Here is a 26,000-nt window from a genome sequence, read left to right as displayed (position 1 = left end):
CGAGTCTGAGCTAGAGAACTACTATGTGATGCCTTTCACTCCCTGGCTTTGAGCTAAGGCAAAGAGCCTGCCCTGCTCCTCTCTTCTGTCTCCAGGGAGGGAAGAACCTCAGCCTCACTCCATAATCCACTGAAAACCGAGCTCTCCAAATTAGACAGGATTTGGCTTTCGTCTTGGTCTGACTCCGCACACATTTGTGATTAGTTTTGCCTAAGGTTTTAGACTCACTTTAAAATTGATAATGATTTCAGGGTTTTATAATGGGTAAGGTTTATGATCTTTGGTTTTAATCCCATAAGCTTAAATCCTAAACCAACACAAATTATGCTCACGAAGGCCTGCGCAGTTGCGCAGATCTTTGATTTCTGGAGCAGTTGGCATGAGGAGGGAGGAAGAAAAAGCAGCCTCTCTGAGCTCCCCTCACTGACCGAGAGACGCTGGTGAGCACTTCTAGAGAAGAGGCTTCCAGGATCTGTCAGATTATGTTGTTGACAATGAGTTTGTTTGAGCCACACTTAAAACATTAAGTTTCGGTAGAGCGCTTACCTAGGAAGCGCAAGGCCCTGGGTTCGGTCCCCAGCTCCGAAAAAAAGAACAAAAAAAAAAAAAAAAACATTAAGTTTCATCAGGGGAGGTGTGGGAAACAGAAAAGGGCTCTGACTGAGCCAAATGTCAAGATACCTGTAAGAACTTTCTGGAAATTTTACAATTTACTCTTAAATGATTTTCTGATTCACAAGCATCTCTTAAAGACTTACTATGTGTTCCACAGAAGCTACACACATCTCAAGAGATTATCATTTCCTGTCCCTGTGATCAAAATACCTGACAATGGCAGCATAGAAAAGGGAAGATTCCTCTTGGCTCCTGATCTCTGTGGGTTTCCATGGATGTCCCTTTGGCCCCATGGATTTGGGCAGGGCATTGAGCACAGGAGAAAAACTGTATCACAGTTGGCAGAAAGCAGAGGATGAAACTGGGAAGTAGGATCATATCCTACTAAGGCATCTTGTCATCGCTAACTCCCTAGCTCCTAAAGATTCTGTAACCTCCAAAAGTAGAATCACTGTCTGCATACAAGGAACCTAAACATAAGCCTATGACAAAGCTGTCAGACTCAGGTCATAACACATCACTGCATCTGTGGCTCTTTAGTTAAGTGTGATGAAGTCAATGGTGTCAGTAGTTAGACTCACGATTGTGCGATTGTGCTCTTTCTTGAGCTTTGCTGTCTTGTTGCAGACGAGAGGCGGTTGGGTTTCCCAAGAGAGACTGGCTTAACGTGAATAACTTCACCCATTCATGCTGCCCCTGACATCTTGATCTCCGGTGTCTGTTCCTACAAACATATTATGGGAAGAAACATGTTCCCTTCTACACAAAAGCACCCAGAAATGACTGCCACTCACCTTTTAAAAAAAACCAAGTTTTGAACAAGTAGTCCAAACCGTAACTGTCTCCTTTCTGTTTGTCCCGAGTTGCACAGAAGCCCAGGCATATGCTAATTTGCACTGTTAGCTGCAGCAATTGGTTTCCAAGGACAGAAAGGTACCCCATCTGCTTTTCAAGTCCCAGAGCTATGCAATCAGGTAGAAATTCCAATGGATCTCTACATGCAATATTTAAGATTTGAATTGTGTTGCTTTTAACTTGCCCACTGCCTGCAATCATGGCCAGCGCGGATGCCCTTGAGTGGCCTGGAGAGACAGCACGGAGAAGACACCAACCGTGACCGTAGTTGTCACTGAGCCCCTTCTGGGCCACTTGGCCAAATTAAAGGACTCATCATCCTTGTCTTCTATCCTGGAGGCTGCTGAGCTCAGCTAAGAGGCCCTGGGATCCTGTAGAGGAGGCTGACAGCTTTCTTGATCTGCTGGGAAGCCCAGGAGAGACACATGTCTAGTTAATAATAGAACCAGCTACTTGACAAGGCTCTTTTAATTTATTAGAGAGTTGCTTCAGATCCCAGGTTGGAACTAAGAGAGGAAAAAAATGTGTGAGGAGTTTGGGGGATTCAGGTTTTTGTTTTCTTTTGTTTTTTGCTTAGATTCCAGCTCCCTGAAACAGCTTCCACCTACACGTTTGATCCTTTTGAGACTCTGCTGATGGGTGTCCAATAAGGGAAACATATTCAGCTTGTCCCTCCCCCTCCACTCATTGACTTCTCCCCCCCCCCCAGTACTGAGTTTTGCAGAAATTACCCTTACACAGCTGGAAGGAGTCTTGAGAGCAGCCCCAAATGGGTATCATTGGTGTTGAGCCTGCACCTCCATTAATTTGGAATAAAGTGTGTGCAAATGGAGTTTCAAGGACAGCCTAAGAAATTTGTCAGCTTGAAGGGGTGTGTGTGTGTGTGTGTGTGTGTGTGTGTGTGTGTGTGTGTGTGTAGTTTGTGTGTATGACTGAGGCATCTCTAGCAGCTAAATTTTGGAAGCTGATTTACTTTGCTTTATGAAATAACGACAATTCCCCAGATTGATTAAGCAATTTCTTCATTTAGAGCATCCCAAACCGGGTGACATTTGAAAGATTTCCTCAATACTGTCAAGGGCAAATGCTCACTTTCCTATTTTTCTCTCTTCTTTACTTAAAACAACAGACTGCTTTCTCCTCCTCAGCTCCCTCTCAGTGGCTAGAGGAGCAGAGGTGAGTAGACATTACCACAGATGTTTTATGATGCTCAAGCCCTGGCAACCATTCTCCCCAGGCTGGCTAATAGCTGCTCCCTTGTGTGCTCTTGTTCTGTCTCCTGTACCTTCTCCTCCCATTTCCTTTCCGAGTGGAGATCTTTGCCCTTTTCAAGAAACATCATAATATTTAGCCCTTATGCCATGCTTTGCATTTTCAAAGTCCCAAATGAGCACTAATGATCTTATTCACATAAATAATGATCATATGCAGGGGAGCCATTGTCCCATTACACAGAAGAGAAAACAGAGGTCTCAGTGGATGCCTCACAACCCAGAGCCAGGTAACTCTTTTCTATCCACACCAGAGCCTCTCACTCGAGGGAAGACTTCCCTGGCACCCAGTTCCCAGGAGTACTGCCAATGGTGAAAGAACGATCAGGTGTCCCACCCCTTATTAAAACCAAACCCATGTCCAGGGTCGACCTTTTCTTTCATACTTGATTGAGATGTAGAGAAATACATGCCTGCTCAACAGGGTAAGGTGTGGATCACACTCTCAGGGCTGTCTGTGGCTTAATAAACCTGGCCTTCCTCTGATCAGCTCCATCAGTGGAGACTCTACACACCTCAGGACTCATGACTGATTCCTAGGCCATTCCCCCATTTTTCCTTCCTTGGACTGTCAGAGGCATGACTGTTTATCACCATCATTTGAGACTACCTATCTTGTGGATCGGTCTCCTAGGCTATATTTTCTTAGCTTATTTATGGCCATGTCACATGGGGCAGAGCCAACAGCCTTCCTGTGGGTGAGCCATAATATGTTTATTGCTTCACCATTGCCACAAGGTTTACCATCAGCTTTTGATGATGGGAGCGAATGGAATGTGTGAGATATGACTGGTCCCCTTTAAAGCCACATTAGTTTTTTACTCAATACCCTGAAGCCTTTCTCCTAATTGAATTTCTCTTGACTTCAGAGTCCTTCTCACAGGCAAATTATATGTTGTTATTAATCTCTAGCTTGTCGAGTCATGATCTTTCTTCCCTATCAGGAACCAGGTATAGCAGCTGTCCACTTGGAGTCTTTGAAAGCTTAGGCCAGTTCTTCATGGGTTCTCAGAAATGATCCTTTCTCCTGCTAGAATCCCATCGGTTTCTAATGATGATGTCAACAAAATCACATCTCGGGTATCAGAGGCAATATTTATCTGATTTTTTTTTAAAAAACTCACTGCACTGTTGAGCGTGCTGCATCGCAGATTACCAGGTGCTTTGAAACTGTGAATGTTCCTAGACCTCTAGGATACCAGGCCCTTTGGGGACTATGGCCAAATATATTATCTTGTACAACCTTCTAGGAATTTTCAATTTAAGTGAGCAAACAAATCTCACATCCGTGGAACCTTTAGGAAATAGTAAATGACAATATGATTAAGTGTTGATAGAGTAAGATTATAATCACGAGTCAGAGCTGACGGTAAAACTCTGTGTATAACGCTCCAACAAGTAAGATGATCTTACAATGCCCTCCTGCCAGATTGTCCTGAGGGAAGCTGGAGGCACTGGGAAGTAGGGCTCCCTGGAGACAGACAGATGTGGATTCAAACCTGAGCTTTCTGCTATCGAGTGTCCTTGTGACTTGGATAAGCTTCTTAGCCCCTGTGAGCTTTGGCTTAGTTATTAGTCATGTATGAAAGATAGTATGTCCAATAATGCATCTCTCCGAGGATTCAAGTTGCAAGACCTGAGAGTTTTGTCTTTTGCTTGGTCCCCATCATTGGCTGGAAGATCAATAAAAACTTGCTATAATGATCAACTTCACCAAATTGTCATTAGGGTGGTGCAGGCAGTATAGCATATCAAGAGTCTAATCCTGCTTGGCATAGAAAGTGTTCTGTGTTAAAATCATGGACCTTGACCAGTGTGCGCCTCTTCTTGTAACTTCACTTGAACCTTCTAGACATGAAAGCCTTGGAGAGATGCATTATTGAACATACTATCTTTCATACACTATGCCACACATTGTATCTAGCCTATAGAGAATAGTATGCATATTCCACACACACTTTTTTTCTTTTTCTTTTCTTTTTTTCTTTCCGCATGTGTAGTACAAGGGATCAAACCGTAACACATGCTAGGCAGGTGCTCTACATCTGAATGAGTCTAGCCCCTGGACTCTAGGGGATAGTCATCTGGGAACTTCTGGATAACTGACTTTCAGGATTCTGAGAAGAACTGGCCTTAAACCTTCTGGAGAATTTAAATGACTCCTTGGCAGAGGTATGACATTTTTCTGTATATATGAGTTATTTACAATTCTGAATAAGGCTAATCTAAATTGCAGATGTGTGAAGAGATAACAAATTTGGGATCCAACCTTGACATTTGGAGAAATCAATTCTTTATTTCTTCTGTTTCCTCTTCAAATAACCTGTGACTAAACACTCCCACCTAGCATGAGGTATCGAAGGTACTGAGTGCATGCGCATAAGGCTGGGAGCAGAGACTAGTGGGGTGCAAGATGCCCCAGCCTTCACCAAGTTGATTGCTGTTAGGTTTAATCTTTTTCTCTTTTCCTCCCCTCTCTTCCTCTTCCTCAATTTGCTTCTGCTTCCCTTTCTCCTGCTCTTTGTCTTCTGTTTCTTGTCAAGGAGAAAATGGACAAGATGGCTTTAAGGGGCTCTGGTTGTAAATACTATCTTCCATTCTAGGAAGAAAAAAATGAACAGCTGACAGCTGAAGAAACACTGAATTTATCTGGTCTCTCTTAGTTCTTCTTTCCCATACCTGTCATTTCGCATGTCACCTTTGATTCTTGATTTGCTTTTCTTCAAGGGTTTTATGTGTGCTGTGTTTGTGCTCTTCAAAATTTTTAGACTATGAGACACATGAAATACACGTCACACCCTCAGCTCCAGAGACAACCACAACCAGACACCCAGAGACTTACATAACAAACAAAAGCATTAATGTTAAATAATGTTTAATCTCACTGTGGAGGATGCAGTCTGACATACTATATTCTATTCTGTCTTTTCTATTTCACCCTATCCATTCAATTTCATTAAAAAAAAACCCACTGGGTCATAGCCCACCAGATTTATTTCATAACTAATTAATGAAACATAATTGGTGGTTTGAGAAACTTTCTAAAAAATAATTATTAACTCCTGAATTAGTCCCGTCTCTCAGTGATCTTTTATCCCTACCTCATTCTTGCGTATTCTTGATTGGATTTTTCCCTTGAAATCTAAATGAGGAGATTGCTAAAATGTACTAAAATGTGAATATGTTTGAAATGATTCTGTGAAAACAATTACATTAAATTGCTTTAAAATTTAAAAAAAAAATCGGACATTTTATCCAATGCTTTAAAAGTTTTATTATTTAATTCTGTTACAATCTATATCCTCATTGGAACCAAATTCCTGGTAGGCCCATGGCTTCTTTGCTTTCCATTAAACATGTGCTGCTAGTAGTCAAATTTGAATGAATCTGCACAATTGCGGCACAGGAGCAATGCTTAGGACCAGACTGAGACGACTGGTCGGATATCAGACTGGTTAAGTGTGAGATCTTCCCATTAAGTCACAAAGCAATTAGAGCTTGAAAATTAGAATATGCAGTCCAGGAGTTTCATCACAATTCAGACCTGAATTTAGCATTAACCATATGCCAGTGTGACAACAGCCTCCTCTGTTTCCTGCTTCAGAGACAATCGCTGATGGAGACTTGCAGTAGACTTGGGGAGAGACTGGGAAAGATGGAATTATGCCATTTTTCCCTATAGATAATAAACTGTTACCAACAACAACAAAACACCCACATATATCAAAACTGTGGACCAGGAGGTCCCAACACTGTACTCCTATGGATCCTGGCAGTGTGTTCATCTTGCATTCTGGTAGGAACACTCCTGGGTAAGATTCAAATTAAGTTTGGCCCAATACTTTTTCTTTCTTTGATAAAGAAACTTTCATTTATTCTTTGGTAATTTCATACATGAATACAATGCTTTAAAATTATATCTGCCCCTATACTTCTTTCCAATTCCTACTGCCCTCCTCTTTATATATCCCCCTCCCAACATCTTCTCCCTTTCTTTTGGTAGCATATTGAGTCTTATTAGTGTTCCACACATCCATGGGGATCTGTGGATACCCACTAAAGCATGGGCAACCTACCATGGGCCACACAGTTGTAAAAGAGATTCCCTTTGACCAGCAACCAACTACTTCAACAGAGGATTACAGTATCTCAGGGTCCTTCTCTCTTTATTTTGGAAGGCATTAGTTCAGTCTTATGAAGGTCTTGGGCAGGCAACCACAGTTGCTATGAGCTCATGACTGCATTGACCCTGTCATATTCAGAACACATGGTTTAACACAATATATTACTATATATTAATATATAATATATTATATAATATTATAAAGATGTTATACTACTACTACTAATAATAATAATGATAACAATAATCTTATATGTTTCTTATCATCTTTCTACCCACTCTTTTATGATGTTCCTTGAACCGGAGTGGCAGGGATGGGGCAGTAGAGATGTCTCATGTAAGGCTTAGCATTGCACGGTCATCTGTTCTATGGACTTTGACCAGTGTGAGTCTCTGTGTTAACTCTCTGCTGTCTGATGAAAGATGAGACCAACTCTTTCCCTCAACCGTGACTCACATCTGGTCAGAAGAAGAAATGCTCCCTTCAATAAACTGAGAGTGCCCCTGTACAGGACAGCCATGAATTTAACCTTTTCCTGGGCCTCAAGATCTCTCCTGCTTCCCCTCAACTGACTACCATCGAACTAAATTCACCAGCTCTTCTGGAGAGAAAGTATGTAGCCCCTCATCTCACCCTTTAACAAGGGCTGGGTCTGTAATCATGGCAGCAAAAATTCATCGAATCCCCCTTGACCCTATGTATATGTCATAAAGGAGAATATGTTTAAGAGTTGTTCAGAGTTTTCATTAATTCCTTAGTAATCTCCAATGTCTGGCCATTAATTTTAAAAGTTTTACCTACTGCATCCTGCTGTGTCTGCTAAAATTTCAGATCTTATTTTTCCTAATTTATGAAAAAATCCTTAAAGAAAAATTAACATAATTTATTATTATCAACATCATCATCTCCGGCCAAATCAGTTTCAAATTAAATTAAAATTACATTGGCATAACTAAATTATGTCTTGTTTCATAATAACAAAGCTCATATAAGACATCTTTCAGAATAATACTTTCAAATTTAGGATTCCCTGCTAAAATAACAGCAAACAAAATTTGTAGTCCACTCTTTTCCGTCTTTACAGATGAAATCCTCAAGTGGATATTCCAAAACAGATATTTTTCTCAGCTTTTTCTCAGTTAAAACAACAGGACTTAGAGGGCCCAGGAAGTTCAAGGCAAAACTCTCACCTCTAAATCATATTTCCGACCCGCTCTTAAAATGCCAAACCCTTGGGGGAGAAAGAGGAAATGAAGAAGTTTCAAGCATATATATATATATATATATATATATATGCTTGAAATACACACACACCACACACACACACACACACACACATATATATATATGTATATATATATATATATATATATATATATATATATATATATATACTTCTACCTGGCAGTTATTTGTCATGTTTTGGAGATCAAAGGATCTGCAAGCAGATTTGATATCTTCAAGCAATTTTTTTTTGCTTTACATATTTGCTGGCCATCTTTTCAGTATAGGCTCCCCCCATGACAAAAGGTGGTGACAGAGCTTTCTCAATCCTCATTTAGAAGAGCTCTAAACCCATTTCTTTATAAAGGTTTAGCCTTCACAACCTAGCTACCAACCAAAGGCCTACTTCCCAATACCACTCAGTTAGAGAGGTTTGGATTTCAAGATAGGAATTTTGAGGGAGGCCCATATACTTAGACTTTTTATGCCATGTACATGGAGTAATTGAGGCAGGAGAATAAGGAGACTGAACTTGGCTCTGTTTGGGCTTGACAGGATGGGGATGAAGAGGCCTTGAAGAGATGGTCAAAGGGCCAGAGTCTGCCTGTGTAGACACAGCCGACGTGTGTGCCTCCCATCTCTAGTGCACCTCACATATGTTTGAGACTAACCCTGTGAGACCAACCTTTAGGCTCCTAGTCTTCTCTTCCCACTTGCCCCTCCTTCCCAAGCCGGAGGTCCACTAAGAAGAAAAGAAATCATTACATGGAGCTCATCCAGAGTTCACAGTGCCAATATTATCCCCACATCTTTCGTGTCATCTAGAATATATTTATTATTAAACACCACTTTCTGAGTTTTGCTTGAGGACCAGGGTTTAGGTAGGCATTATATTAAAAGCCTTTATGGACTGAAAATTGTAAGCTGAGGAAGAAATTGCTATTTAAAAGAATAAATGACTTCACTCACTCCTGCACAGCAGGAGAGTCCAGGTTTTATCACAGAAAATAGCTCTTCTGTTTAAAAAAGCTAATTAGTAGGCGCCTGGGTTAGGCTCCTACGATAGTTTTCAGTAAAGGATTAAGACAAAAGATAATGAAATCTCTTTGTCCAGTAAGGTACAAACATCCCCCAGGTTGTACTACTGTAGTGCTGTCTAGGCTGGAGTTCAAATCTGTCTCTTTTGAATCTTTGCCAGTTTCTTAGAAAAAAGTCTGTGGTTCCTTGACACTCAGGACCCAGTAGGTTTACAGATTCCCCTCATCCTCTTACCTAAGCCATTCCGTCTACATCCCTTGTTGCCCCACCTTCTTCATCTCTATACAGCATTCCACCCTTTCTATAGGATTTCCTACCAGTGAATGGGACTTCCAGAATACAGTGTGACATCCTGTCTGTGTCTTTGCAATGCCCACATAGCTCTTGTCTTCTCTCCAAGGCCCTAGAGGAAGGGGAAGAAGCTTGAGAATAAAGCGAACCTATTTTAGCCCATGTGGATAAGGAGAAAAAAGAAACCCGTGTGGTGATAACTCTTGTCCTGAGACTGCCCAAAATGACTTGCAAAGGAAATTAGTCTCTCCAGCCTGGAAATTTGTGTAGTCAGGAAAGAGGAGGTGTTTTGGTTTTAGAGGATGAGACCACATAGTTTCTAGACAGTATCTCAAGCCAGGAGAGTGCTCGTGCTGGCAGAGAGGTGATAGCTTGTCTGCTGTATGTGATCCTGTTTCTCTTGTATAATAAAATTTTCCTCTCTTGTCTTAGTGATCTTTATAGAGCTGTATTAAATCCCACAGCATGCATAAATAATTCTTGAAGAAGAGGAAGTTAGGATGAAGAAGAGCAGAGTGGGGAAGCAGAGCGGAGGAAGCAAAATGAGGGGTTCAGGCATTCGGGGGTCTCTGTTGCACTTCTTAGAGAAAGATTGGGCCACCTTGGAGGGATGGGTATTGAGGTAACAGGGAGTAATTGCGATGCTGATCCACAAGAAATAGGGTATCTCTCTCCAGCAACACAGATGCCTTTTAGGTTCTGACAGCAGCATGGCACACGTCAGCCTCTTACGTGAGAAGGGGAGTGTGTTCATTATCTTCAGCTCACCCCATTCACCCCAAGGCTATCCCCTGTCTGATTTTCTTCAGTAAGCAGCAAAGATAGATAGCATCCTCTAATGACCTGGACAGAAACTGTCCTCGCAGCCACTTTTCCATGATGATGGCCCTCTCTCCTTCCCTCCCTCCACTCTTCCTCCCTCCTTCCTCTTCTTGTGACTGATTCATTGACTCTGTTGACTCCTCCAAGACAACCTTTTACTCTTAAATCCAGGATTTCACCGAGTTTTGTTTTCTTCTTCCTGGCTAACCTTTCCTCAGCTCCTCCAAAAAAATGTTGCTCTCTCCTTTTCTCCTGCTCTCTTCTTCCTCCCTTTCCCCTTGCCTGACCCTGCTTCTTCTCCCCTTTCCTCATTGTGTGAAGGGAACAATAAAAACTGACTTTAATTATAGGGGCTACATGCAAGTAATGCTAGTTGACTGCCTGCCCTGTGCACAAGGTACGTGGTGAGTTTTGAAGTGAAATGAAACACAGTGAAGAGCTTGAGCCATCAGCCTCAACAGCCCTTGAAGTAACTCAGCCTTTTCTGAGAGCACCGCATCGTCTCCATTTACCTCCGCATCCTTGGCCAATTAATCTTTCCCTCAAGAATGAATGCTCTTGTAATAAAAGAAGACATTTCATCTCATTGTCCTTCTGTTTGGTTTAATTATGGATATCTGGCTGTTATTGTTTTCTAGAGTTTCCTTGCAACTCTATAATACTGGAACTGCATTTGGCTGAGATGAGCTTTTGTGGGGTAAGCTCCATCTCTATTTATAACATCGTATCTATGGGCAAGTTTATTCCAGGTCCCCAGTAATGCGCTTACAAATGAACTTTTTGATTATAACTTGGAACAAAATGTGTACACTGGGGAGAGCTTGATCATTATTGTGGTTCATGATGACTGCATTAGTTCATGCTTCAGATAGCTCCTGTGTTTCCCTCCAATGTTCTTTCCTACATGTTTTAGGAAATGCCCCGATGGATGGCTGAAATGCAGAACCACTCACAGAGCTTCATGCTTTGTGTGAGGGCTCCTCTCCATGTATCTGGCCAGAGAATCCTGCTCCTAAATGAAGAGTGAATTCCATGCAAATATTTACTGTGAAGGATATAAAATCCACGTTAAGAGACTCAGAAGGCGATTTCCTTCCTGGCTGGCATTTGAAGGATGTTTTATGCTAGAAAATATCCAAATTCTCTGCCTTCTTGGGGGGGTCTCAGTGAATTCCTCAATTAACTTCTCAGACCCTTCACAGATCTTATCATAAGCTAAAAGAAGTGAAAATATGTCGAAGCATTTAAGTATAACAAGAGCGACACATGCACATTCCTAGCATTTAACAATCCCTTGTGACTTAATCGGTTGCACTGAAGATGGCCAGTGCAGGATATTTTTCTAACATAACAGGAGTTTGCTTCGTGGACTGGAGACTTTAATCTTCCAAGCATTTACCACCAGTGATGATCATCTGGGGAAGGAAAAGTTGCCAGGGCAATGCTGTCCTAGCCCCTCGCTTCTAGAATGAGTCCCCTGTGGAGAGCCATTTCCACTTAGGAAGAAATGTGATCACCTCATGCTTACTGTGGTGTTTGGGGTGATTTGAATTGCAATGTGGTGTATCCAATCCACAGGGTAAAGAAAACTGAGCCAGTATCATTAAAGCTTGAAGGGTTGAAATAAGTGGTGTGGGCTGGGCTTCCATGGTGACAGGAGATCCATCTGCTTGTAGCAGAATACGAGAAGCCCTGTGAAAAATTGGCTGGGCGGGACAGTTCTTTGTGTGGACAGGAGGAGCGTGTGGAGGTATGTGATATTTTCCCCCTGCCCATTACTGCCTATTCTCTTGTAGATATGTTGGTAGGCCATTCCATATCAGGAGACAGTGGGGAGAGGAGGCTATATCTTATGAAATGTAGAGATATTTTCAAAGTCTTCGAAATTCTTTCTCAACTCTCCCCTAAGATAAGGAGCCCATTTGCCCAGGGCTATTGTCAGGGGCTTCTGTCCATACAGCATTAGCAACTCCTGATATATAGGCACATTTGAGACTGGTTGGCAGCACCACCCTTAATAACACTCTTCTTTACAAAGTGCTTGCTGTTAAATATTTATGAGGCCTTGTAAGATGGGTTCCCGTGCCTGCCAGTGCATCTATAAACACTGAGTTCGGGTGCGGGGTGCATCGCCCAAGACTTCTGCGCAGAAGGTAGGTGGGTCTTTGTACTCAGCTGTTCGGTGAGTCTGCTGAAATGGCACATCTCTGAGCAGATGAAATCATCACCTCCGTGGAGGGACGCCTCAGGGATATTGGCTACAGAAACAGAGTGGGGAGAGCTGGGGGTGGAGGGATCTATGCTTTGTTCCCAAGTAAGAGCCAAGGCAGGCTCCCACCATCGTAATCTTTTAAATATTAATAAGATCCAAAAATATGGTCACAAAAATGAACAAAACTAAAATAAAAGGAAGAGCAATAGATGGGGGATGATATGTTTGTAGGGAAGATTAAAAAAATTAGACATTCATCTCCTTTTGAGAAACCCTTCAGCTTAGGTCATCAGCAAACAGAGCAGATGTATTGAACCCAGTCAAATCCAGAGAGAAGAATTAGTGCTGGAAGGCACTTACACATGTCTTTGAGGTCTTCTTACCTGAAACTTTCAAGATGTGGGATGGGGTCTGGGACTGGGCACTTCCTACAGGTTCCCGTTGTCATGAGTGCTATAGCTACTGGTCCATACTGCCCCACCTGGACAATCAAGGGCTGTGTAGGTCAGTAGAACATTCTGTGATGGCAAGTGCTTTCTATATCTGTGACATCCCATTCTCTAAGCCATTGGATGTGGCTGGCATGACTGAGGAATCAATGTTTTAATTTTATTCTACTTAATGAATTTACATGTGAATAACTATACATGACTAGCTGCCTATTGGGAAGCCTCTGCCAGTTGGCTTCCCAACCACTTCTTATCGGTGAAAGAGGATGCCTGGAAAGTATTCTAAGCCTGAGACCTGGCGTGAGCCCAGCCTGCTCATCTGGCAGCATCCTCACTCTTGCCACACTCTCCTCAGAGCTTTATATGCCAATTCCAAACTGGGCTGCTAACCTGCTTTGGATCTGTCTTTTTCCCATCCACTGAAGTCTATGAAATGTTACTTCTTGGGATTTTGGTGACCAGTACCAGGGTTAGCTTCCCCTAGGCATTGCCACAGGTCATGTGTTCTTAGTGCACAATAAGATCACATCACCTGTCTTCAGACCCTACCCCACACAACAAGAGTTTCCCCATTAGGTCCCCCAGAACGAAAGATTTCTCCTTAAATGTTGTTGCTGATGTCCCCTCAGGCTTCTGGAAGCACAGAGAAGGATGCAGGCTCCAAGCTCACACAAACAAAACCTCAAAGCTGCCTTATTTCTTTCTTCTGGCATGTGAACTCCCAGACACTTGTGAGACTTCAGTGTCTTAGCTCAGCAGAGTTGAACCTGTATCCACATGTCAACTATGTGAGGACTTGGGGCAGTACTTATAAAATGTGTTCAATAAAGATGTATGCTGATGTTAAAGAAGACAACTATGAATGGTTTGAAGGTTTCCCCTTCCAAAGCAGGTTAACATTCGACTATCATTGTGGCAATTTCCAGAGTTGAGAACATTGAAAGGTGACTCATCTACCACGTTTCTACCTTCCTGAATGGACTAATGCCACTGTCACAGGATCAAAGAGTGAATTTGATCCACTTCTTAGACTCTCCTTTTCTGTTTGCTTTCTACCATATGATGCTACATCAAGAAAGTTTCTGTCCAATGCCAACCCCTTGATCATGGACTCCCAGACTCTTGAACTGTCAGAAAGCAAATTTCTCTTCATTAAAAATCCCCCAGTCTCAGGTGCTCTGATATAGCAGCAGTCCAAAGCAGACTGAGACAAGGATGGGGACAGTATGGTTTGTGTTTCCTTTCTTCAGCTGGTTTCCTCCATCTCCACCTCCAACGCCTTCTCTAGTATTCTGTTTTCCCAAAGAATCTGTAGTGGATAGCCCCAAACATTCAGAAATATAAATCTATGGATGTGATCTCTGAGATAAGTTTCTGCTTTATTAGTACAGCGTCTGAGAGAAAACATAAGGGTAAAAGGAGAATCTTGTCAATATGCACACACTTGCCAACCATCACACAAATGAAAAGAAAGCCACCACGGAAACTGTGAAGGAGTCTGCTGGAGCAATTTAATTCTGTACTGGTGGTACTGAAATTTTGAGCAATAATTCCAGATAGCATTCTGGTAAGAGGTATTCATTTGATGGGCAAATGTTGAGCGTCTAGCAAATTTCAGACACCGTGTCAGGCTCTGGGGTTTCAGAAACCAGTAAGGGCAAGCTGTTGTTCACAAAAGCTTGTCATCACAAAAATCCATCTAATTCTTCATTCACTGAAACCCTTTATCCAAACATGAAAAAAATAATCTCTTATATCGATGCCCTCTATTCCAATGTATAGTGACAACTTACCTAATTTCCAAACAATTAAGAAAGGTTTAAAGTTAGAATATGCTGTCAACAAAGTAAAATTAATAATGACTAAAGCAGACTGTGAGAGAACTATGTAGACACATGAACAAAGCATGTTACATGTTCATGAGCAGTTACATCTGAACAATTGAATCAGAACGTGGTAAATGCTTTAAATGGGGAGTTACATTGTGGAGAAAGGGTTGCATTGCGACACATACCAGAGCAGCGTATGCACACTGTATTCCATAAATACACCACCACAGTCTTCTTACTTCCTACATCAGCAGACTGCGACAGAATGGCAAATTCCTGACATTTTCTAAGCCAGGAAGGTCATCCAAAGACTTGTAAGTGGGAGAGATATAGAGGTCTCCTCAGTGGGTATCTCATGACCCATGTCTGTTTAAGTGAGAACTTACCACCACCATCTCTTTTGCCATAGCAACTGGCACTGTGCCACAAGCTGAAAGGAAGTCCCATTAGCCCAGATTCTAGAATGAAACTGTCCACTTAATTTTTGATAGTTTTTAAGGGTGTGTATGTGTTGTCTGTTGTATGTTGTGCATTGTATAGTGGTGTGTGTGTGTGTGTGTGTGTGTGTGTGTGTGTGTAAACCTATGTGTGTGTTACCTGTGTGTGTATGAGTATGCATACCTGTGGATGAAAAGGGCAGAGATAAACGCTGGTGTCCATCTTGATTGCTCCCAATTTTATTTTGTGAGACAAGGTTTTTCATCTACCTTGAAACTTTCCAGCAAACTCTGAGGATCTGTCTACCTCTGCCTTCTTAATCCTGGAGCTGCAGATGTGTGTCATCATGCCTGGCTTTTACACAGGTGCAGGGAATCTTACCCAAGTCCTCATGCTTAGGACAGCATTTTACCCAGTAAGCCTTTTCCCAGCCCAAGATCCAATTCTTGATTAACATTCCTCCTCTCAAACAACCTTAGACAACCTGGCATGCATGTTAAACAAGAACAAAATATAAAGAAGAAGAAAATATGTAGAAAGATAAAAAAACTTTGCTAATTTTAGCCTTGAAGTGTTAATAGCCAGAACTTTCGTAAACAAAGATATGTGTAGTCTTTATTGTTTTAAAAACTGCACAGCCTTCTGTCTTTAAAATTGACCTGCTAAGGCCTTGCCGAACCTTGTAACAGACTACCATCTGGGTAAACAGAGTTCTGTTGGCCCTGGAGAGTTTGAGCAGCACCTGATATATTCCAATTCAGTAATTCTAAAGCCTTTTCATCTCAGTAGCTCTTCCTCTACCTCAGAATAGTGAAAATGCTCAATAACCACTAATACTGTTATTGCTGTCAGTAAACACCTCAGGAGAGATTAAAAGCTAAAAACGTAGGGGAAGTAACTAATATAAAACTAACAGCAATAATCATATGTCAACAATACATAGTTGTGGAAAATAACCATTTTTTTAAAATGAGCAGGCAAAGTGCCACCATTTTGTGTTTATCAAATAAGCTTAATGCCTTGACTCAATGGAATCCAGGTATCACAGGCGTGATCTTGACTTCGACCTGTTGCAGTGGTTTGTTTTGATGGGAGGACGTAAAACGCTGGTATCACAGATTGGAAGCAGGAGAAGCCAGAGGTCATCCTGGGGGCTTGCAAGTACACTGGAATTTTTTCTACGATACATCCCAAGTAGACAGGGGGCAGACCTTACTCAAAAGTTAATTGCAAGGCAAGACGAGAGTCTGCATTTGAGCATGTCAGCAAACTCCTCCTCTTCTAAATAAAAACGCACTGCTCTCCCCTGCGTTCGCAGAGTCTTTCACCAAGCATGATTCTGTAACATCAGGCATTTGAAAAAAATGCTGCTTTCTGAGTTAGTCACATCTTCCAAAAGCTGACACACTTCATTACACAATATGAAAAGTACAATCTATTAATGTAATTACTGATCACATCAGAAAAGATCAGAACAGACCGTCAATATTGGGAATCTGTCAAGCTCTCAGATTATTTTTTTATTCTGATTTTTTTTTTACTCAGAAACACAACTTTATTGTTGGCAATCGACATTCTCAGTTGTTTTCTTTTAAGTGACAGGCTTCCTTGCTCATTTTTGAGAAAACCCTGCCAAATGCCCAAGACTGAATAACCATGGTTTGTTTGGAATTTGTTCTTTCAAGTGAAAAGTGTGTTCCAAGAAAAAAAAGGGGCTAGTGAGCTCACGACTCAATCTCACAGGAGCTGTTCTTGGCTATAACCACCATATTTGGCTTTGCTATGCCTTGTTTATGTGTGTAGCGGTCCATCACATAGAGTATTAAAAGGGGGTCTGCCTTTAAGGCTTGAGGTTTGAAAAACATACTTTTGTTTTGTCAAAAGATAAGTCTTATGTGAACCAGCTTTCCTTGCACTTACTGTGAGTGTGTGGTGAGGAAGAACAGTGCTCTGACTGCTGGCACAGTTGGGAGTCACTGCCTTGATTTGCATCAAGGGGGCAAGAATTTTACCCACCATTACATTTTGGAACATCAGCACAAATGTCAGTAGAGTAAAAAAAAATAAAATGGCATTTGGAGTGTAATTATGATCATAATTGTGACCCATGGCCTCCCGAATGCTGTGTAGGACTCCCAGGGAACCTGCAAATATGCTCGACTGTTCTAGTCTGTCTCCTGGTAGGATCTGGCAGGAAAGAAGGTAAAAGCCTTCCTCACCCCTGCTCTCCAGTACCTCCGTGGCCCTGGGAAATCACTTTAGCTGTTGTTAGTTCTAGTTTCTGTCTCATTCGTCTATTTATTCATTCGGCAAGTATTCATTGGTTGTTGTGTATATTGCCTGCATGTGAGCATGTGAGGCATAGGGGGCATAGCTGGGAAGGAGCATTAAAAAAAAATCCCTGTACTCATTCTACAGTCTGGAGGAGATCAGAACGATGTGTATGAGTATGCATAAAAGAGTATGTACGTGCGTGTGTGTGTGTGTGTGTGTGTGTGTGTGTGTGGTCTGAATGTGTGGTATGTATGATGTGTGGTGTATGTGATATTATTTAGACAAAGGCAATAGTTAAATATTAAACATAAATAAGCCATTGGAGTCACTGAAGCCTTCTAGATGTGCTAGAAACATAACTGGAAAGTGAGTGAACTGCAGTGCTCTGAGGAGGAACAAAGGAAGGAGATGGCACAGTGGCCCTAGGGTGGTCAGAGAAGAAAGACTTCTGAGAAAGTAGCACTGAAGCTGAGGCGTAAGGAAGAGACGGTGCTGGTATTGCCTTCCCACTGTACTGCTCTGTGGTGTTGATAGTAATTCACAGTGTTCTCCAGAAACATCTTTGGGTTATAAAAGATATACAACTAGACATAGTGGTACATGCCTGCAATCCCAGAAAAACCAGAGAGACCGAGGCAGGAAGATGCAGATTTGAGGCCATATAGCAACTTCAAGGTCAGCCTATATTTTTCTCTGTGTCTCTGTGTCTCTGTGTCTCTCTGCCTCTCTCTCTCTCTCTCTCTCTCTCTCTCTCTCTCTCTCTATCTCTGGGTGTGTCTCTCTCTCCCCCCCTCCCTCTCTCCCTCCCTCTCAGTAGCACTGTGTTTTAAATGTCCCCTAATGGGTCACATGCTGGTATTTAATAACCAAGAGGAGGTAGTTAAGAGAATAGAAACTTAATTCTGTTTTAGTTAGAAATGAGTATCTTAGAGTCGATTAGGAATAGATGATGTTCTTGAGTAGAATCCCCAAAAATGAATCTTGGCAGCTTTAAGAGAGGGGGAATTAGAGTGTGAGGGGAAATGGGAAAGAGGAAGAGACAGAGCGAGAGAAAGAGAGAGTGAAGAAGGGGGGAGATAGGTAAAGAAAGAAAGAGAGAGAGAGTGAGGAGAGAGAGAGAGCCCTGTTCTTGTCTTTGCATACATGACGCCCTGTACTGCCTCAGAAGCCTTCTCTCCATAAGCGGGACCATCCTTAGGACTTCAATTTTCCAGACCTGTGACTAAAACTCAGCCTTTTTCTTTTTATAATGTTCCAAGGCTTAAGGTCTTCTCTTATAGTATTGTAAAATAGATTCACATTGATAAATGAAATTCTTGAGAGGTTGATAAAACTAATATTAACTAACCTTTTAAAAACATCTTTTGTATCGTCTCATTTAATCTTCTCAATTATTTAATGAAGCATTCTTCTGTTTGGGGAAAACAGTATTAGAACCCCAGTCAAACAGCTAAGCAATATCAGACTCAAGATTCAAACCTCGGCCGTCTGATTTATGAGCTTCCCCTTAAATAGTTCAGGAAGTACTTTATGTTTACAAAGTTCTTAGAAATTTTTTCCTAGGGATTTCTTATCATTATTACCGATAAAACAATATTTTCAAAAGTATACATGGCTAAGTAATAATAATTGAGTTGGTTGAAAAGTGCATCGAACAAGTTATAAGATATGTTATCTATCGATAGTCCAGAAAGATATGTGAGAGTGAGAAGTGTAATTGAAGGAAGAAGGTAGAGGGACGCGTGGGAGTAAACTGCTTGATTGGACCTTGATTTGAACCTGAAGTGAAAGGTCAACTACTGGGAATGTAGGAAGCTGGCTCTTTCCGGTTGCCCACGCTCAGCTGTTTGCAGAGGGTAGATGCTGATTTGTGGGAATGTAAGTACCTGGTGGTGGGTGGGTACTGGGGTGCCTCCTACAGACCAGGCTGTTTTAGAGGTCTAGGAGAGCTTCTGCCCACCTCTTCCTAACATGCTTTCCTTCTTTCTTCAGACACACACCAATCCTGACCTAAGGAGAGCCAAAAGCAAAGACTGTCTCATTTCCCGAAAGGCACGTCTCAGAGAGGATGCTTAAGTTCCCGTCTATTTTCTAGCTGATCAGCAGGCAAGGTCGGATTGTTTGAGGAATGGTTTGTGGCTTGTTCCTCACCATGCCCTAAGAAGAAGGCAGTGGGAGCACGTAGGTGTGCTTGGGCTAGAATTTCATACATTTGGAGAATTATCTTCTTCTACATGTCCTTTCAGTTTATTTTATGTCTCAGGATAGATTTGCAATCTTTTGAGTGTGCTTTTTTTCCCTTAAATTAGGAAACAGGGTCTGAGAGGTGCCAAAGTAGAGCATGATCTGTACACGCAGAAGGAACATATGATTTTCAGAGTCTCAGAAAAGCCACCAGGCTGAGAATGATGGGTAAATTAACACAGCAGCATCTGGGACTTCTTGAGCTCATTTGAAAAACCACCTTCCGTTTCCGGCCAGCATAGCCAATGAAGAGTCCAATATCTGATTTGTCAGAGATTCATGCCTCTGTTTTAGAGAATATTGGTACAGTCAAAGCCAGATTCCGTCTATTTTAATCCTGCTGTGCTTGGACAGCACCTCAGCAGTCCACAAAGGATGCCAGCTCTTTAAGGCAGCATTCTGGGAACTGGGTAAGCACACAGCATTCTGGACATGCGGTGTGCATGCATAATGAGCAGAGCAGACTCTGTTGTTGCCATACGGAACTATCTGCTACAGATGCCATATACAGCACAGGCTGTACACAAATCCAGTAGAATCTGCACTATTAAACTAGACACACACACAAAAATCCTTCATTTTAAAAAAAAAAAGTAATTATTATGGGCATTTATGGTGGGTGATGGCGGGAAATACTTAAGTGCTCAAATGTATACCAACGATGTGCTGAAAATAATCAGTGTATTTCTAATAAGAATTTAGTCTGCAAATTTGAGAGACAGGTAGACATCAAGTTCAAAAACACCCGGCCTTTACTGTGAAACTTGTCCTCAAAACAAAGCAAAAGACCTATTTTTTTTAAAAAAAAAGGCAGTAAATAAAATGTTTCCATGTTGGTTCTTTCTTCCCTTTACTGGAGATGACTGCCTTGTCATGGACCATGCCATGAAACCACGAGCCATGTTTCATGCCATGTTTTAAGTGTTGTTTCCCATGGGCTCGGGATGCCTGGGAGGGTAAGCAAATATGAAAACAACAAGCCCAAATATTGCAAAACACATCATCCAATGTGCAACACAGTCAGCATCCTTGAACGGGAAGAATCTGATTTGTGAACGATGGGGTCTCAAAAAATACAGATGGGGCTAAAGGGATACTACAACCGCAGTTGCATACGAGATTCATGATGGAGGAAATGGAAGATTATACACAATCGGGAAAAGTAACAGGTCCCCTTTGCAATCGTTTCCAGGGAGACATATAAATCAAGGCGAAGTGAACTGTGTGTATTTTAGCAGTGAGGATCCCCTCCTGCTTCCTGCTATCCCAGGCGTAACAGTAACTGGGTGGAGGCTAGAAAGGCAACGTCCATATGAAGACCACAGAAAACTTGTAATTTCTTCCTCAATGGAAGATTCAGTGAGAACAGTGTGTATTATGTTGCCTGTAACACCACTAGCAAAAATTTGGTAACATCGATCCTTTCGGCTGTCCAGCTGTGGGGTGATCCAGGGTGTTCAGTATCCCAACACCTGATGCCCGTTGGCAGCTTTTCATGACTTGGCAGCTCAATGTGTGGCTGAAAAAACTGCGGAGCTTCAGTCTTGGTAGAGTCCCTCATGGATAAAAGGAAATGAGTGGACCAAGCTTGGGACGAAGGAGATGCAGGATGCTTATTCCTGGCTTCCGAAAACCATTCTGGAATGATGGGTACCACCAGACAAGTCTATGAAAAGCTACAGGCACCAGTACATGCAAATTCCTTCTCAAAGGTCACGGTGAAGACAGAAGGATGAACTTGACCAACAGGGTTGCATGACGCAGCACAGTAGCCTTTGCCCCCTCTTCATCCTGGTCGTAAGTAAAGTTGTAAGTTTTCATCTGAGGGTAGGCTAGATGGGGACTCTAAACTGGAGTGTGCACAGAGGTAGCAAAACCAGTAAGTGCTTTGTAGTAGGAAGTTGGCAGGTGAACAGTAGGTAACATTTCTAAACAGTTAATATAGGTAAGATGATACATAATTGCACACACACACACACACACACACACACACACACACACACACACACCCATCCATCATATGATTTCTGTTTGTGGAGAGTAAACAAGTAACATCGGCGAGCAGGCTAAATAGAAGTATCTCGTGGGTGTGTGGGAATTTGCAGTGAGTGCAAATGTGCTTTGGATCCTCTCTGCCAAGTTGAGGCCTAGCATGTGATTGCCATTCATGTGCCTAGATCAATATAAATATGGATATCCTCATATGAATTAGGCAGGGGAAGTGAGACAATTTGACAGCCCCCTGCTGAGACACAGCGGCTTCCATCCTGCCCAACAGCCCGAAGAACTGTGTGCAGCCTCGGTGGGCCATGAGAAAGAAAACAGTGGCCTGGAAAAGGCAGCTGCTTTAGAGATGTTCACTTGACAGAGTGAAGTCTGTCTCTCATATGGCTGTCATCTACTGGAGTTTTAAAGAGGAGCTTGCTTTAGGACATTATATAACTTGTTGGCTCACAGCCACTCTGGTGGAATGGAACGGGGTTGGGGGGGGGGGAGGACAGCATGCTGAAAGTGGGCTGTGATATGTGAGCCACAGGCCTGTGGCTCTCCCCACATGATGGATTCTGGGCCTTCTGCATTGCCATGCTTGAACACACAGCTAGGAGTGGAGATGCCTGTCAATCAAATGGGAAAAATTAACTGTGCCAACGTTGGGAACATAGCAGAAAAGAAGGAAGGAGACTCTCAGTGGGAGCTGGATCCTTAGCACAGCGCTCTGGGAAACAGAAGCAGGGCGTTCCATTTCTGCCCCATCGGTTTGATTGACATCACCTCTCCTCCATATCCCTAGCCAAGTGAAGGCTGATGCTCAAACTTTTTGGACAGGATGTGATTGTACTTTCACAAGAACACATGTGCAGAGAGAGTCACAATTTGGAATCATATAATGGTGTGGGTTTAATCAATGTTCTGTGCACATAGGGTTGATTCTTTGATAAGTAATGCTCTTCAAGTAGGACACACCATGGGCTGACCCTCAGGTCAAGTTGGGAGCCGGATGAGAATATTCGATAGAGACACACATTATTCTATGCCATGAGGGTAGTTGTGAGAATGCGCATGCATCAGTTTGATGATGAGTTTTATTCTGGAAGTTTCCAGGGAACTGGCTATCTCAAGAACCTTGACAGCAGAGCAAGTGATTCTATTGTGATGACATGAATCTCCTCCCTGCTTAGCCCCTATTTTATCTATTCTTTTCAGTCTGTAGTTTTGTACACCAAAGTTTGGTTTTCTTACCTTACCTAGTACTGAGGCATCACAGCTATGAAGCAGAAAGCAAGGCGAGACATACATGTTCTTTTACATAATCAAATTGTACTAAACTAAAAAGAAGAGCCCTCTGCGGAAGTGAAGCGTTTGTTTGAAGGGTGTAGAAGGCACATGCCTTTGTAGTAGTCACCTGCGTCATGCAGGGGTGGCCACATCGTTAGACATGGCAAACTGCAAGTGCTGAGTGTTGAGAATGTCCCAATCAAGTCGCCATGTACAGGGAGTTGTATCAAACCTACTTGCACCCATTCTGTTTCCAAAACTGTCAAAGGTGTTTTCCCTAGATAATCCTTTTCCACACTAACTCAGGCTTACTTGTGGAATTCGTGCTGGCCAATAAGACAACAGCATATGTAACATTAGCAGAAGCTGGGAGATTTCCTAGTTAGGCTAGTCGTCTTATGCTGCTGTGATCACTGTGACCGCCCCTGTGAAAAGGGTCAGATTACCTTGGTATGTAGAGACAAGTGAAAAAGTCACTCCTATTGCCCCAGCAGATGTCACAAATGCCCACTAAGGAAAGCCATTGTACAGCATTCAGTAGGCCAGCTGGTCACTAAGACCAGCCAACACATCTCAGGAGAATTGCCAAAAGCTGTCTCTACGTGCACACTGTAATATCAAGGTGATTTTTAACTCTGCTAAAAATAACTGATACATAAGGCAAGAATAGTGAAAACACTGTTGTAGCCTCTTAAACAGCAAAATCTCTAACCTATGGTGATGGTTTTAAGATGTCCCCCACAGTCTTGGATTTTGAATACTTGTTCCCAGCTAGTGGCTGTCTGGGGAGGTTTATGGGGAGTGGCTTTACTGGTGGAAGTATGTCACCGGGCGTGAGTTTTGAGAGCTTAAGATTTCTCTATTTTGAGTTGTCTATTTTTTCTATTTTCCGCTTGCAGTTAAAAATGAGAGCCCTCAATTAGTCTTCTCTCCAGACCTGACGATGCTGTCGTGCCTTTTCCCACTGTGACAGTGATGAACTCATTCTTCTAAAGCCATGAACTTTTTCCCTATAAGCTACCTTGATCATGGTGCTTTTTCACAGCATTAGAGAAGTAACAAATATACCTACCAATTAGATAATTATATACAGATAAGTGTGGGAACATAAACGTCCAATTGAGTAAGCTTTCCACAGGAACGTGGTTGAATTGTACAGGGGCTTGCTGCGCAGTCAAGCGGGTTTTCTGTACAGTCACAATTAAAATATTAGTAACACACTTGTAACGCTGTCTCGGTGAGATTAGCAAGATTTCCTGGCTATGGATAGCTACAGGCAAAGTCTTAGGACCGATCACATTCTGCACAGACTTCTCCTTGGCAGCATGCTCCTATGGGCTGGTCAATCATCTTATAGGACAATTACATTTTCAGCCACCAGTGGTCTGCAGGCTTCCTCTGTCTTTACCGTTTCAAGCCTCTCAGTGTTATCTTTCAGCTGATCCTATAGATTCACACTTACACATCTTACATTTCTTGGGACAGAGAGTGTGACCTCTTAACTTTAGTCTTAAGGAAAGCTGTTCATTGCACCTAATACTTGCATAACATTTGATCCATGTTGACCTCAGTTTCTCTGAGATTTGCTAACAACACTTTGCTCACATCCTCCTCTCGGTGCTACAATCTCCCTTCTAAACACAGCCTGCCCACTGAACTTACGATTTGAGTGGACAAGGATAGGCTTCAGTGGCTGAAGGACGCTCCACTTCCCAGGCAGTATGCTTACTGCTTGGATGGTGCTGGCAACATAAGCCATGCCACACCAACTGCGTGTCCTTCCACCTGACTCCATCACAAATGCATGGGCTATACGTGCATGGCTGTCTTTGTTCTCCCTCAGATTCAAGGCTTTATCTTACCGCTTTTAATTCTCTGGTCAACTAATTTTTTATTTTGCATAGCCCAGTGGGTTGGCAGAGTTTCATGCCCTCTCAGTTTCAAATGAGAAGCTCGATAATAGTCCCACTAACCCTATTGTGATGGTCAATTTTGCGTGGCGGCTTAAATGGAGCACAAGGGTGCCCAGTTGTTTGATCACACATTAGTTGGGAATTGTCTGAGAAGATGTCCTTAATGAGACTGGCATTTGACTCTGTCAACACAGTAGGTCAGACTGCCTCCCTAAGGTGGGTGGGATTCAGCTAATCATTTAGAAGCCCAAATACAACAAAAAGTCAAGAGAAAATTCCTATCCTAAACACCCTGATCCGGGGAGTTGGGCTAGTCTTTGTTTCAGTTTCCATTTTCCTGGGTTTGGTAAGTAGGCAAAAAATTGTGTTTTTGAAAAGACACAATTTTTTTCTAAGTTTACAGTCCACTGGTGGCAGATCTTGGGCTTTCTTAATCTCTAATCATATCGACTAATTCTCTCCCTCCCTCCCCCTCTCCCTCTTTCCCTTCCTCCCTCTTTCTTCTCTCCCTTTCTCCTTTCTCCCTCCCTCCCTCTCTCTCTCTCTCTCTCTCTCTCTCTCTCTCTCTCTCTCTCTCTCCTCCTATTGGTTCTATTTCTGATGACTATACATTCTTTGGAAGATATTTGTCCTGGAAGAAAGCAACACACCTCTTTCTCATTTTTCTTTTACTCTGACAAATGTCCCATTTCCTTACAGTTATAGCACAAAGTAAAGTGGCCATGCCTCTTATGCACCATCTAAGCCATACATTCCAATTATTAGCGCTCTAGAAGAAAAAAAAAACTGTCAGCCAACATTCTGAAAAATATCAGACGCTTTTGACCAGCGATAAGTGAATTTTACTTGAGAAAACATTAGCTTGGAAATGGATACTCCTCACTTGAGACGTTTGATGGAACTGTGAAAAGAGGCAATACTTTCAGAGAAAAAAAATGGAAAATATTAAAGAGGAGAGGAGTGCAGGGTGCATTAAGATTAGATGTATTCAGGATGGGGAGCGGGAATGAGTTAGCTCTTCACTGAGCTGTGTGTTAGGGGGAATGACTTTAATTCAGAGTGATTGTTGGGGGAAGACTTGATGGTACCACTGAGTTGGGTCTTACTTAGGTGGTTTAAAAATAG

This window comes from Rattus norvegicus, chromosome 8, assembly GCF_036323735.1.
Source record: "Rattus norvegicus strain BN/NHsdMcwi chromosome 8, GRCr8, whole genome shotgun sequence".
NCBI lineage: Eukaryota > Metazoa > Chordata > Mammalia > Rodentia > Muridae > Rattus > Rattus norvegicus.
The sequence above is the reverse complement of the archived record's forward strand: the minus strand, read 5'-3'. Positions refer to the sequence as shown.